Source organism: Arvicanthis niloticus, chromosome 2, assembly GCF_011762505.2.
Source record: "Arvicanthis niloticus isolate mArvNil1 chromosome 2, mArvNil1.pat.X, whole genome shotgun sequence".
Classification (NCBI taxonomy): Eukaryota; Metazoa; Chordata; class Mammalia; order Rodentia; family Muridae; genus Arvicanthis; species Arvicanthis niloticus.
This window is the reverse complement of record NC_047659.1, coordinates 56492110-56507228: the sequence shown is the minus strand read 5'-3', so window position 1 is coordinate 56507228 and position 15119 is coordinate 56492110.

The window sequence follows — 15119 nt, the reverse complement described above, 5'->3', positions numbered from 1 at the left end:
GAGCTCCTTGCTATTGCCAATGAGTCATGTCTAGCTTCTGGTGTGGGGCCGGATCCCTTAATTGAGAACACAGCACTTTACCTTAGGTAAGCCTTATCCTGGACTTTAAATCAGATGCTTAGATAAGTTCTGTGATATATTGGCCTCTTAGTGATGCTATTCGTTCATCTTCCACACCCACCCTGTACCCAGACATTGGCAATGCTTCTAAATAAAATGTCGAGATGCATCAGTGAGCACTGTTATTAATAGCATGTTGTATTAGTCTTCGGAAGCTGCTCTAAAACATGACCACAAACTTGCTGCCTTAAAACAACAAAAATTTATTTTCTCACAGCCTTGGAAACCAGACATATAAAATCAGCTGCACACAGCCAAAATCTGGGTATCAGCAGGATTGTGCTCTCTGTAGCAGTTTTAGAAAAAAGTATGTTGTTTGTGTCTCTTCTTTTTCTGATGACTATTGTCATCCCTTGGTTCCTGAGCATATTTCTTACTTTTCTTACATATTTTTATTTGGAATGAAGGCATGTTTGCCAGGGCATATGTATGGAAGTCAGAGGATACCTTATGTGAGTTGGTTGGTACCTTGCACAATGTGAATTCCAGGGATTGAGCTCTGGTCATCAAGTTTAGTGACAATCATTATACAAACTGAGCCACCTCCCTGGTCACTGAATGTCTTTCTAAGCACTATAATTATGTCAACTTCTCTTGTTTGTCAAAATTCCATTCTTATCTATTTTATAAGGATGCATGTGATTGGATGTAGAGTACCACAAAATATAGAATAATAAGCCCTTGTCAAGATTCTTAATTTATGATAGCAGAAACTTTCAAAGCATCTATATAAACAAAAGTCCGTTTTCTTTGATATCACTTCATTTGTATCTGTCATTAAAACTTGAGACAAGTATCAACTTACCCTTGCTACACTGATGCACAATTATATATTCTGAAATATAATTAAATTGTTGTTAGAATAGAACAGGGTGTTTCTCTTTTTTAAATTTTTTTATATTAAAAAATATCCTACATGTGCTTTAAAAAGGGAGCAAACAGATTCTAGGAACTGGTAGGAAAACAAGGTTGAACACATTTTACATAGGAGGAGTTATACCTAAATTAAAGAGTAATTGTTATATTTGCTCAGCTGAAAATAAGGGGAAAACAGATAATAATTTCTCACTGCAAAATTGACTGGCATAATCTAAAATTATACACTCAACATACTTCCTTGAATGAAAAATGTGTGATGGTACTACTATTGTAAATACTCAAGGGAGCATCTTTTCCACAGAAAATCTGAGTATAAACCCATCTCCTTCCAATTTGAGAAGTATGGTTGTCCCAACATAAATAAAATGTCATATTTTGCTTCAGAGGAACTTTATATACAGTTCAAGAAAATGTCATTAGCATACTTTCATACAGGTTGCTTAAAATGTGTTTTCTTAGATCTAATTAAAACAAACTTCTTGATAAATCTATGTGTATATAAAAATTAAATATTTGCTCTCTGGGCCAGAGCACTGAGCAGATCTTGGGTGGCAGCTCTGCCCCCAACATCCAAGAACCCAGAGGAAGCAGGGATCCCAGGCGCTCGAACTCAGGCAGTATCCTAGGTAAGCAGACAGCAGGGCCCACCCTCAACAGGGAGTAACTGGGAACCAAAAGGACCCAGGAAGTCACTCCCGGCCTGGAACACTGGTTCCTTCCGGTCTGGGCCAGAACACTGAGCAGATCTTGGGTGGCAGCTCTGCCCCCAACATCCAAGAACCCAGAGGAAGCAGGGATCCCAAGTGCTCGATCTCAGGCAGTATCTTAGGTAAGCAGACAGTAGGGCCCGCCCTAAACAGGGAGTAACTGGAAACCAAAAGGACCCAGGAAGTCACTCCCGGCCTGGAACACTGGTTCCTTCCTGTCTGGGCCAGAGCACTGAGCAGACCTTGGGTGGCAGCTCTGCCCCCAACATCCAAGAACCCAGAGGAAGCAGGGATCCCAGGCACTCAAACTCAGGCAGTATCCTAGGTAAGTAGACAGCAGGGCCCGCCTTCAACAGGGAGTAACTGGGACCAAAAGGACCCAGGAAGTCACTCCCGGCCTGGAACACTGGTTCTTCCTGTCTGGGCCAGAGCACTGAGCAGACCTTGGGTGGCAGCTCTGCCCCCAACATCCAAGAACCCAGAGGAAGCAGGGATCCCAGGTGCTCGAACTCAGGCAGTATCCTAGGTAAGCAGACAGCAGGGCCCGCCCTCAACAGGGAGTAACTGGGAACCAAAAGGACCCAGGAAGTCACTCCCGGCCTGGAACACTGGTTCCTTCCTGTCTGGGCCAGAGCACTGAGCAGATCTTGGGATCCCAGGCGCTCTAACTTGGACAGTGTCTTAGAAACTAGTTCTCAGATCTGAGGCCTAGATCAGACCTCTGCCAGGTCTGCTGTTGTGTGGACCCCGGATTCCACCTGAGACATACTGGAAGGTTCACTCAATCCAGATCCACAGAGGAACAAATGAACTCAGAGCTTCAGACAACATATCCTGAGATATTCTAGAGGAGACACTGCACCCAGAACAGCAGACACCTAGCTGGACTACTACCTTGGAGGCACCATATCCTGAGGCATCCTAGAGGTACCACTGTAATCAGTGCAGCTGGAAAAGATCACAGAGACATCTGGACCCCTAGGAGATCAGACACAAGCTAGATAACTAGAAAGACAGGCTTCAGTCAGAGACAGCAAGTACAGGCAGCACTAGAGTTAACGAGATGGCAAAAGGCAAGCGCAAGAATGTAAGCAACAGAAACCAAAGTTACATGGCATCATCAGAACCCAGCTCCCCCATCAGAGCAAGCCCTGAACACCCCATCACACCAGAAAAGCAGGAATCAGAATTAAAATCACTTCTCATGATGATGATAGAGGGCTTTAAGAAAGACATAATTAACACTCTCAAAGAACTTAAGGAGAGCACTGGTAGACAGATAGAAACCCTTAAAGAGGAAACACAAAAATCCCTTAAGGAATTTCAAGAAAATGCAACCAAATGGGAGAAGGAATTAAACAGAACCATGCAGGATCTAAAAATGGAAGTAGAAACAATAAAGAAATCACAAAGGGACAATACCCTGGAGATAGAAAACCTAAAAAAAAAGATCAGGAGTCATAGACACAAGTATCACCAACAGAATACAAGAGATGGAAGAGAGAATCTCATGTGCAGAAGATACCATGGAAAACATTGACACAACTGTCAAAGAAAATGCAAAATACAAAAAGCTACTAACCCAAAATATACAAGAAATCCAAGACACAATGAGAAGGCCAAACCTAAGGATAATAGGTATAGATGAGGGGGAAGACTCCCAACTAAAAGGACCAGTAAATATCCTCAACAAAATTATAGAGGAAAACTTCCCTAACCTAAAGAAAGAGATGTCCATAAATATACAAGAAGCTTACAGAACTCCAAATAGTTTAGACCAGAAAAGAAATACTTCCCGCCATATAATAGTCAAAACATCAAATGTACAAAACAAAGAAAAAATACTAAAAGCAGTAAGGGGAAAAGGCAAAGTAACATATAAAGGCAGACCTATAAGAATTACACCAGACTTCTCACCAGAGACCATAAAAGCCAGAAGATCCTGGACCGATATCATAGAGACCCTAAGAGAACACAAATGCCAGCCCAGACTACTATACCCAGCAAAACTGTCAATCATTATTGGTGGAGAAACCAAAATATTCCATGACAAATCCAAATTTACACAGTATCTCAACACAAATCCAGCACTTCAAAGAATAATTGGTGGAAAACTCCAACACAAGGAGGGAAACTACAACCTAGAAAAAGCAAGAAAGTAATCTTACAAAAACCATAAAAGAAGGTAGCTACAAAAACATATCTCCATGGATGTTAGCCCAAAAGCTTGGATTAGCGAAGACTCAACCCACAGACCACATGAAGCTCATGAAGAAGGAAGACCAAGAGGGGATGCCTCAGTTCTACTTAGAACGAGAAACAAAAATGCTCAAGGGAGCAAATAGGGAAACAAAACATGGAACAGAAACTGAAGGAGGGGCTATCAGGAGACCTTTCCACCTGGGTATTCACCCCATGTACAGCCACCTAATCTAAACACTGTTGTGGATGGCTGGAAGTGCATAATGTGAGGAACATGATATAGCTGTCTCCTTAGAGGTCAGCCAAAGACTAAAACACTCAGAGGACAATGTTCACAATTAACCACTGATATGATCAGGGGTTTCCCAATGGAGAACTTAGTGAGAGGACTGAAGGAGCAGAAAGGGTTATTGACCCCAGGTGGTAAGCAACAATACCAAACAACCAGAGCCCCCCAGGGTCTAAACCACCAGCCTGGGAACACATAGGGAGGGACCCAAGACTCCAGAGGTATATGTAGGGGAGGATGGCCCTGTCAGACATAGGTGGGAGAGGAGTTTCTTGGTCCCATAAAAAAAATGAATGAAAAATGAATGAATAAACACACAGTGGGGGGGGGATGTGAGGGGGGTAGGTGTGGTCACTGCCTCATAGAAGCATGAGGAGGGGGATGGGATAGGTTTCTGGGTGGTGGGAGGAAGTAGGCTAAGGGGATAAAGTCTGAAAAGTAAATACTACAACCAATTTTAAGAAGGGGGGGGGAAGTCTTCAGAACCAACATCTTTAAAAAAAATGTCAGCCCCCTGGGGGTGGGAATTTTTTTTTCTTGATACTAAAACTTGTTCTGAGAATTATATATTGCAGAATACACAGCCTTGGTGTATCTACTCATCAAGCATACTGAGCAGACCTGCCCAAACCTCTGATGTCCTGGAATTCCATCTGGATTCAGTGAAGACACAGCATCAGAGGCTTATCAACTTACTCTCCCCCCCACCCCTCTTCAAAATCTCAATGCCCTTAATCAGCTTGAAGAAGTTAAAGAAGAGTCAGCGCCCCTATTCCCTGAGCTTGGGGACTAATGTGGTTAATAATGGTCTGTCTTTCTAGGGACAAGTAGTGGTTTTGTTGGAACAGGGGGGATTAGCTAGGACTTACTGCATAGCCATAACCTACTGGTAGAAATCTGTATAATTATTATCAAGATGAAGTTATAATTTCTTAAATGGTACAAAATTTACTTTGATCTCAAATTTAAGGTTTTCATTGGTACAAGCCTCTTATTAATATAAAAATGAGATGAATATTGATACACTCATGGGCACTGTGCCTGTATAACACATTTAGGAATACAATGCCTAGACCCAGCCCTTTTTTAACTTTTTTAACTGATTTGGGACGGTTAACCTATGAGTTAAGGGACTATAGCAAATTCATATTTTTTAGTTTATTGTTAGGGTGCTTTCCATATTTTACTTAGAAATAGCTGAGAGGAGTTAACAGAAAACAGTCCGGGTTACCTTACATGGATAGTTGGTTTTCAAAACATCAGAAGTCCATAGAACTGATGCTACAAATATTTATATATTAATGTTCATATTGATTAGAGACCTGTCTGCTCCTGACAGCTTCCTGTCGTGGATTCTAAGAAGAAATTGAGCATCCTTGGAGTTACTCCAGTTGTGTGGTAACAGCCACTAGGCAAGAATTGCCTCTCTCCATCTACAGACAAATTACTGTCCAGAAAAGGACACACATGCAGAATAGTCGACTGATTATATCTGCCTAGACAGAGTAATCAGTCCTTAATAATCCTGCATCACCAAGGTCTGTCAGATGATTCTGGGCCAGAAGGCTGAAGATTTGATGCTCCAACGTTCGGTAGTATAGGGGCTTTTCAGGTGTTCAGAGGTCTCTATAAATTGGCTAAGTTTTAGAAGCTATGCTTTGTGCTTCCCACAATTATAGTTAACTCAGTCATTCTGGATTTCTGACGGGGTTGAAAACTTATAGCTATTTACCGTAAGAGAAAAGATTTGAGTGGATGGTCGTCAGCTGACATTCATCCTAAAGCCAGGTTCAGAACTAAATGTTTTAGTTAGGATAGATGACAGAGGTGCTGGTTAGTCAACAAAATGATGGACTGGGTATTAGGACTATCTTGTACCTCACTGGTACAAATTGGCATAATTATGCTCTAATTGTATTTTGAGAGAAAAGTTTCATTTTAACAGGAAGGGTGATGTGTAGGAGGAGCTAAGGTAGGAGGAGTACTGAGAGGAAGAAAAGGAGTAAGAAGAGGAGGAGAAGAAGGATAGGAGAAGCTAGGTGATGAAAGAGAGAAAGAGGGGGGAGACAGGGAGGCAGATATTCATGTATCTCCACCAGTCAAAGATAGTTGTTATATCTAGGTCGGTCAGTAGGTTACACCTCTGATTGAACAATTCCAAACTTATAACATTATTTAAAAAAATGTATAAATGCAAAAAGGAAAAGGGGGCATAGCATAGGGGTTTTCTAAGGGGGGGAATGGGGAAAGGGGATGGCATCTGAAGTGTAAATAAAATATCTAATAAAAAAATTAAATATTTGGGACAGAGCCCACACCTCTTTAGTACCAACTTCAAAAGTACACTTTGTATTTTTCATACACGTTACTGTTTTATATATTCCATTTTCTTACTTGTCATGAAAGTGGACTGAGAGTTCATACACCTTGCCTCCACAGTCTTAGAATATATGCCTACATATGTGGGAAAAACTTCTTTCACTCTGATATAGAATGAGTAATAAACAATGAAGTCAGATTGAATGTGATATAGAAGTGTGCATCTTTCCACTGTACATCATGTAATGATACTGTAGAGGGCACATGAATTCACAAACTGACTTTATTAAAGTACATTTCTTATGTGGATTTTGTGATTTAAAAAAAAAAAAAACGTTTTATTTTGTGTAGTGCTGGAGATTGAGCCTAGGGACAAATATCTGCAGATAAACACTGTGTGGAGGAACTTCTTGATCCCGCCATGATCTTTTAATGACCAAACATAGCAAAACAAGAAAGGGAAAATATAAGCACTTATCTTTTGGTTATATTTTTATTTATTCTCTCACAGCATAGTAATAAAAATTCATTTTCCCTAGTGTCTATGGCAAGAAGCTATCCTGGCATACTTCACCCAGAACTAGAAGTCTGTTGTTTTGGGTAGACAAGGAGCATATCTTTGTTTTCAAAAGCATTTGTTTAAGAGACTTAAGGCAAGAAAGGTTAGAATGAAAATGTAATGCAATATATATTACCAAAAGGGACGATCCCCAGGCTGGAAGTAGAATAGCATTGATATATTATGCCCAACAAGGTTCCTTTAAGATCCAACAGTCAGGGCATAAACTCCATACAAACAGGAAACAGACAACTAAATGCATTATGTAGATATTTAGTAAAGTATTTTATGGTCAAGTTTATGGTCACCAACACTACAAAGGTCTAGAAAAAAGCCAACTATATTTTTTCCAAAGTAAAGCAGTCAGTAGCTGAGAAATGGTATCCGTTAACTATGGTCCAGTGAATTATTTAGTAAGCATATCTACACACCAAGCTGTCCTGGAATATGTCACACAATCCTTGTACTAAGAGTGAGCTTGTGGGCAATTTGGTTTCCCCAGGATATGGATTACCTGAAGTTCACATTGTGTACAATAGTTGCAAATCCACAATAATGAAGAATATTGAACAGCCAAAGGTTTAGGTGAATTATGATCAAGTTTATAAAACAAAGCAAAATGACCTGAGGCTTCTTCCAGTGCACATCATAAGTCACTTTCGACCAGCTACATTGACAAACAGAGCTGTCATGACATTGACTAAGACTCTTCCGAATTCCTGTTTTCTCAGTTGTACAGCTGGACCAATATCTTTGCCTCCTCTGCAAGATTTAAATGACAATCAGTTTATCAGGGAAAAGCAGAGGGCTTGATTTATCCTAAAAAAAAAAATTTTAGGATCTTTATTATAAAATAAGAGTAAGATTTCTCCATCTCAAAATTCTTTATGTATTAGGATTATCTTTGTTATTGCTGTTTTGTTAGTGTTTTGAACATGCTGGAACTTGAACAAGGTGATTTTAGCTTCTATTTTCAACATGTGAGTAGTACTCACCCCTCTGTTATGACAACAAAAAATTCTCCAAACCATGTAGAGTGTCCACTAGGGGGCAAAATCACCCCAGTTGGGAACCAGTAACAGAGCCCTCCAGATTAACCCATGAGGATAATGAACAAGTAGCTAGTGGACGGTGCATTTCTGGAGTGCATGCAAACTACAACAATCATACATTCATTCACATCGTCAGCTTATTAAACAGCTACTAGGGATGAGAAAACACACTCTAGGGAGGGTAAAGATAAATTACAAATTATTCTCCCTAAGAGAAAAAGTTGACTGTGCATAGAAATATGGTTTTCAATATTCTACAAAGCATGGGCATTTCAGTGTTGGAAAATTAAGAGCAACCTTATAGGTAAAATTGGGAAGACAAAAGTTGCAGTTTCATGAGTTGTTTTAAAGCAAAGTAGGCCATTTAAGAAAACTGTGCCACAGACTTGGCTAAGAAAAGCTATCACTCTTACTAATGTGGTCTAAACTTTCATTATTAGAATCATAAAGTTTTAGAGTTTGAAGGGACCTTGGCGATCACCTAATGCTATCACCACCCTCCATTTCATGGATGAGGAAATTGAATCTTTCTTCACTCCCATGCATTGCAAGCAGATGTAGCAGAAATAAACAAGAAAAATCTAAATCAACGTGAACAGCAGCAGGGGATTCTCCACTTATACATTAAGTTTTAAAGGGAATAACATGAAGCCTGACCTTCTGCTAAATTCAGAAAGAACTTCTAACAGTACAGGCTAGCATACAACACTGCAGATTAGAAGCATGCTGCCCTGGAGGGAGTATGAAAATCTTGGGCAGGGAATTCAGTATGTGGGAAGACTCTTTTTAGTCTTCTGAGCCTTTAACTACTTCCTGAAATAGATAGGGGGGGTGTGGAAAGAAAATCTACATAAAATTATTTTCTAATTACAAACCGCACACAAAATTGTTTAGGCCACAATATTATAAAGATACGAATGTAATCTGTACTCATCACAGTGTATTTTTTTCTTTTATTTTTATTAGATATTTTATTTACACTTCAGATGGCATCCCCTTTCCCCATTCCTCCCCCCACCCCCCTTAGGAAACCCCTATCCCATGCCCCCTTTTTTTAGATGGTCAGGTAATTTCTCTTTCATTCGGGTGCTAACAGCATGTGAGACGCACATAAGGATGTCAACAAGGATGAGAACAATAATTGCTTTGCTGTTTACCTGCCTAACCTGAAGCACAGGTGTGGAAGCACAGATGTGCTTCTTAGCATGCTCAGGAAGTCAAATGAGAGACGATAGATGCATTTCCTGCTTGTAGATGTACCATTTCTAAAAAAGCACTTAAATATGCAAGCATTAAAATGGGTGTTATGGCTTGAGAGTTGAGTAGCTTTTGAGAATTTAGTTAGAAAGATATACATTTTAACATATCCATGTTATGCATGTAAGGTATGTGTGGTATGTGGTGTGTGTGTGTGTGTGTGTTGTGCATGGTAGATGGCAGTGTCGAGTGTCCACCTTATTTTCAAGGTTTTCATTGAACCTTGACATCACCAATTTATATGGATTGGCTATCCCTAAGGTTCAAAGGAAGCTGCCTGCCTCTCTAACCCCTCCAGTGCTAGGAATACACACGCATTGCCTTGTCTGATGTTTGCATAGGTCTAGAATGTCCATACCCATGTCTTCACACTTGCGTAGTTAGCTTAATACTAACTGTACCATCTCAGTCCATATTTATTCATATGGTGAGAAATTTTTAAATGTCTGTACTTGAAATGTAGCATATTTCCTAACTAGTGACCCCTAAAAGGTATATTCTACTATTAAAATATGAAAATATTTACACTAGGATATTATTTTAAGGTACTAAGTAGCCGTTTGTATTTGGGACACAGCCACTTATTCTTTAGCTAGTTTTCACTTAGGTGACTTAAAAAAATATTTTGAGTAAAGATTAACTGAGACAGACAGACAGACAGACAGACAGACAGACAGACAGAGATTGAACCTGAGAGCCAATTATTGAGTTTAAGTAGTGGCGAATTAATTAACCTGCTCAGAGCTCCCTGTGGGTCACACAGGCACACACCTACCTAACAGCTCTCTGGATTTTCAAATGAAAGACACACACACACACACACACACACACACACACAAAAACAGTTAATTTTGACATGACTTAGCTCCCTCAAGGCTGGGCACTTCTAATCTTTCCCGTGGCTAGCAAACACTCCCCTTCAGTATTCTGGAGTTAACATTTTAAAATCTATATTTTATCTCTGCTATCTCAGAACCAATTGGAGAAGTGATCATTAGAGCCACTTACCTGAATTCTTACATGCTGGTCTGTCCTATGTCACTCTCATGGTGATTCTGTTTCTTCTATCCCTCTCTCCCAGCCCAGGAATCCTAAAAGTCTCACCTGTGTCTATCCTACCAAACCATTGGCTGCTAGCATCCTTATTTACCAATCAGAGCCAACTGGGACAGGGTCTCTCAGTGTCTTACATGCAGACACCAGTCTAAGCAGTTTTGGGAACCAACATTAACAATATAATACAGGCAGTATTAGGCCAAACCCACTTCATTTTCCCCTTTTTGTCCATTAAAAAGGCTCTTTTCTCTCAGGCATAAATTGAGCACAACCATAACAATTATGTAAATTACAAAGGGTGATATAGAATTAACATCTAGTCTATTGTATTGGTCAATAAGATAAAGTATTCTACCATCTATCCTAACTTAAAGAGCTTATAATTTTATATCTGAATTAGGTTCTGATTTTAGCTTGTATTATCATCTGAAAACCATCCTTTCAAATCTACATCATCTCTCTCAATGTTAAACAACTTGAGCTTAATTATAAGACTATAACTAGAAATCCAAGAACAAAATAAATACAACTGAAATATAAAGAAAGCACAGAAATTAGCTTCCAAAACTTAAACAAATTGTAGAGACAGCAGATTATCTGGACACGCTCTAATTTATTATAATGTTGGAGCATATGTCTTTAACCTGTTGGCTCAGAATCATTTGACAGACCTTGAAATGAAGCAAGAATATGAAGGGACTATTTTACCCTGTATCAGCAGAGCTTAGCAGTCGACTATTGCAAATCTGTTTTTCCTCTTTGGATAGTATTTTGTCTGCAGATGAATAGAGCAATTTTTGTTGCTATCAGTGCTCCAGGGTAGTGAACTATTCTTCTTTAATTTGAGTACACACTGAACATTTAGGGGATTAGCAACAGAGGCAGGTGAGATGGAACTCTACTCCCATAATAGAATAATATCTCAGCCTGAAATTCTACCACTGATACCTCCACTTATTATCAACCTGGCACATATACGCTCAGGTAATATCACAAAATCTCCATGCTTAATACACCTTCTGATCTTTTTGTGTTCTCCAAAGAAATCATATATAGAGGATTTAGAAAGGTTGATATGACAACAGCAAATCATTTTACAATCAGGTCTTAAGAATAAACCTCCCAGCAAAAACTCTCCAAGAATTTAATGATGTCATAATAATTAAAACCAAAGACAAAAGAATTTCTACCCTGAGATATCAACCAAACCCACGGGAAGCCACACTGAACAAACTTGAAGGAGAAAGTAAGACTCTGCATCTTATATGCCTCACAGGTTGAGATGACTGTGGTGACTAGACAAAAGGTAATTTCTTATGTTCTTACACAGATGCATCTGAAGGAAGCCCAAGTGTAGCCTCAGGGGAAGCTGCTTACAGTATACAATTCACCATTCAAAGAAAGTGACTTTGGAAGAGTAAGAGTTAACACTCTTAATGTCAGCAATGGAATAACAGCACAAGTACTGTAGTCCCAGCAAATGAATGGTCATTCTAACCTCATAGCTCTCTTTCATTGTGTGTGGCCACAGACTATAAAAGTAAACGCAGACAAAATTCTACTAAAGAGACAGTCATATTTTTATAACACTAGAGAAGCCTTCATTCTCAGTTGCCAAATACTATGGCAAGATCTTTATATAAACTCCTTTTTTTTAGTTAAACAAACAAACAAAAAAAAAAAAAACCTCTAAATCTGTCTTTTAGTAAAGAATTTGAGAGTAGAATATATTCTAACTTTTTAACATAAATGGAAACAACAGACCTGTTTTGACTTAAATGAAACATTAGCATGATATATAGTTTATAAATTAAAATATGTCAATTTAAGTATTAATAACAGAAGAGTAATTTCCTCTAAGTTTTTAGGTGATTGATTATATTTCATAGGCCATGAAGTGACCCTGAAAGTTTTACATATTTCTTTAGGAACTTTGATTTATAAATATTTCTCAAGACAACTTTATTAACAAAGGACAGAAATAAAGGAGTAGTAGTTGATTTTTAAGGCATCCTCAATAAAGAAACAAGTAAGATAGAGATTGTTATGGCATTATCATCATAAAATTTTATTAAAACTATTTTTGTGGCACCCAAAAAGAATAGTTACTTTGTTAGTATTCCGTCTAAACTCCACCTCCCCAGTTACCTGGCAACAGCCAGGTAGCCTGATCCACTATAAAAGGGGCTGCTTGCCCCCTCCTCTCTCTCTTGCTCTTGCCCTCTTACTCTCTTACTCCCTGCTCTTCTTCTCTTACTCTCTTCCTCTCTCTTACCCTCTTGCCTCTCTGTCCCCTCCCCCACCTTTCTCTCTCTCCACGTGGTCATGGCCGGCCTCTACTTCTCTTCTCTCCCCACCTTTGCCCTTTCCCCTGAATAAACCTCCTCCCCCTTAGAACCGCATGGTCTGGAGTGGTCTGTTCTGAGCTGCTTGTTTGTTTGTTTGTTTGTTTACTTGGTTTGGTTTTGGTTTTGTGGGTTTGTTTGTTTGTTACTTTGTCTTTGGGGGTTCTTTTTTTGTTTCCTTATTTGTTTACTTGTTTTTTGCTATAAGACCTTTTTCTTTGTCAAAATTGAGGGCAAAAAATGGGTCACAAAAGTATGAAACTTTCAATATGAAATGAAATATGATGAGGAAAAATTACAGCAAATGGGATGCAGTGTAATGTATTGTTTCAAATTTAACACTCTGGGGTAGAAACAGGTATACTATGGTATCAATTAACTTCTACTCAGAAGAAATATTAAAAACCCAGGGCCAAATGCACTGTAACTGAGGGTGGCCTTTAAGGCCTGTGTGATGAATCCTGGTGAATTGTACCCAACCATGTGTGTCAATCACCAATTATTTTGCCAATGAAAAATATGCCATAATCTCTTTGCACAGATTTTTGTTATAGTACTTGAAGTAATTATATAATTAACTTTATTTGTGTGAATTCAGTTTTAAATGAAAACTGAACTACCTCTACCATATTCACATGCACATGTATGCATGTATGTATTTGAGGCTATCAGTACAATATATATGTATATACTCATACACACACACACACACACCCAAACACACGGGGCAGTATTAATCAGGAAGTAGTTTCAGTTTATACACATAAGGCCACAAACCTTCAATTACATTGGTTGTCTCTGTTCTAAAACAATATCAATAAAGTATTCCTCAGCCTGTGTTCTCCTACATTATAGAATAATAAAAGCCAATCACCATCCTAGTTATCAGGCTTTAATCTGTAGAAAACAGCCCGTATCTGTTGCTTTTTTCATGGCATCTGTTAACCTGTAGAAGAGAATGTAAGCCAAAGATGGCTCTCTGGTGATAAGAACACTAAAGAGTGCTGTCCTGGGCTGTTTAGCAACACTAGGAATCTTATTTTCTGTGGAAGCTGAATTGTGGAGAACAGGCTCTTACCAAGAAGGCTTTAGTGTGACTCTACTATTTTTTGATAGCCAAACTTTGAGGTAATGAATGAATGCTTACGGCAGTCTATGGTGCCTCTAAGGAGCATGTTTTCTTTAAATCTTTGAACGGAAGCAAAACAAAACAAACACGTTCAAACAAAAACACTGTTCACCTAATGGACATATAATTTCATAATTTCTGAATGAGTTTACTTCTTATGTGTTTGACACTAAGTCACACTATTTTGGGGTGATAGTCAGCAAGCACCTTGCACCCTTCTTTCTTTCTCCCGTGGCACCCCACAATTCTTTGGCTTGCTTCCTTCACCCCTACCATTTATGCACAGCTCTCTACTTCAGGAATCTGCCTCCTCTTTTATCTAAGTAACCCCCACACTTCATGAAATCAAAGCACTACTTATTTTCCCACCTAGGCTTTGTTACCACACCTCTATGCAACCAAAACAGCACCATAATCCTCAAAACTTCAGCCTTGGAATGAGTTGCACTCCTGATACTCTTTACTTCATCTCAGGCCTATTGTCATTATAATAAAAGGAGTATTCTTAGCTGCCATTAAGCAGGAATCTGCTCCTCCTCGCATAGCTTAGACTTTATGCAGAGACTGACTCATCTTTGGACCTTTTGCTGAGCTTTTTGGAATCAGCACAACTGCTTGTTGGCAGAATCTTTGCTGCCTCTTCATTGTTGAAGACACATTACTGATTCTTTAAATGTCACTTGTAAATCGCATAATTCCAAGCTTTCACAGCAGGACTTTAAGCCTGTGTACTCTCTCAGAAATCTAGTCTCCCAAATAAACTGATCAGACAGCTTAATGTACATGCAATTTAAGCTTGATTTAGCAAAAGAAGAACTAAGAAGAAACTTAAGATTTTCTTTTTCGATATGATACCTCACATTTAGGGTCACTGTGTTTTATATTACAAAATATCAAAAGGTTGCTATGCTCAAGCTTGAGAACATTTTATCTTTCTCTAAAGTATATCTTCTTAAATGAACACATCATACAAAATTCTGTAAGGCTCAAAACTCTTCTGCCTTAGTGAAGGACAGTGAATAAGCTAAAAGATTCAAGAAAGCTTAGGCTTTAAAGCAAATTTGCTGTCAATATGAATCCTCTGTGAAGAGCTTTGCTAATACATGCTTACTGTGTTTAGTTGAAAGAAAGACCAGTTACAAAAGTCAAACTATGTGGCAGGAGGTACAGATGCCTGTACTGCCCTCCCATTTACTAGAACAGTG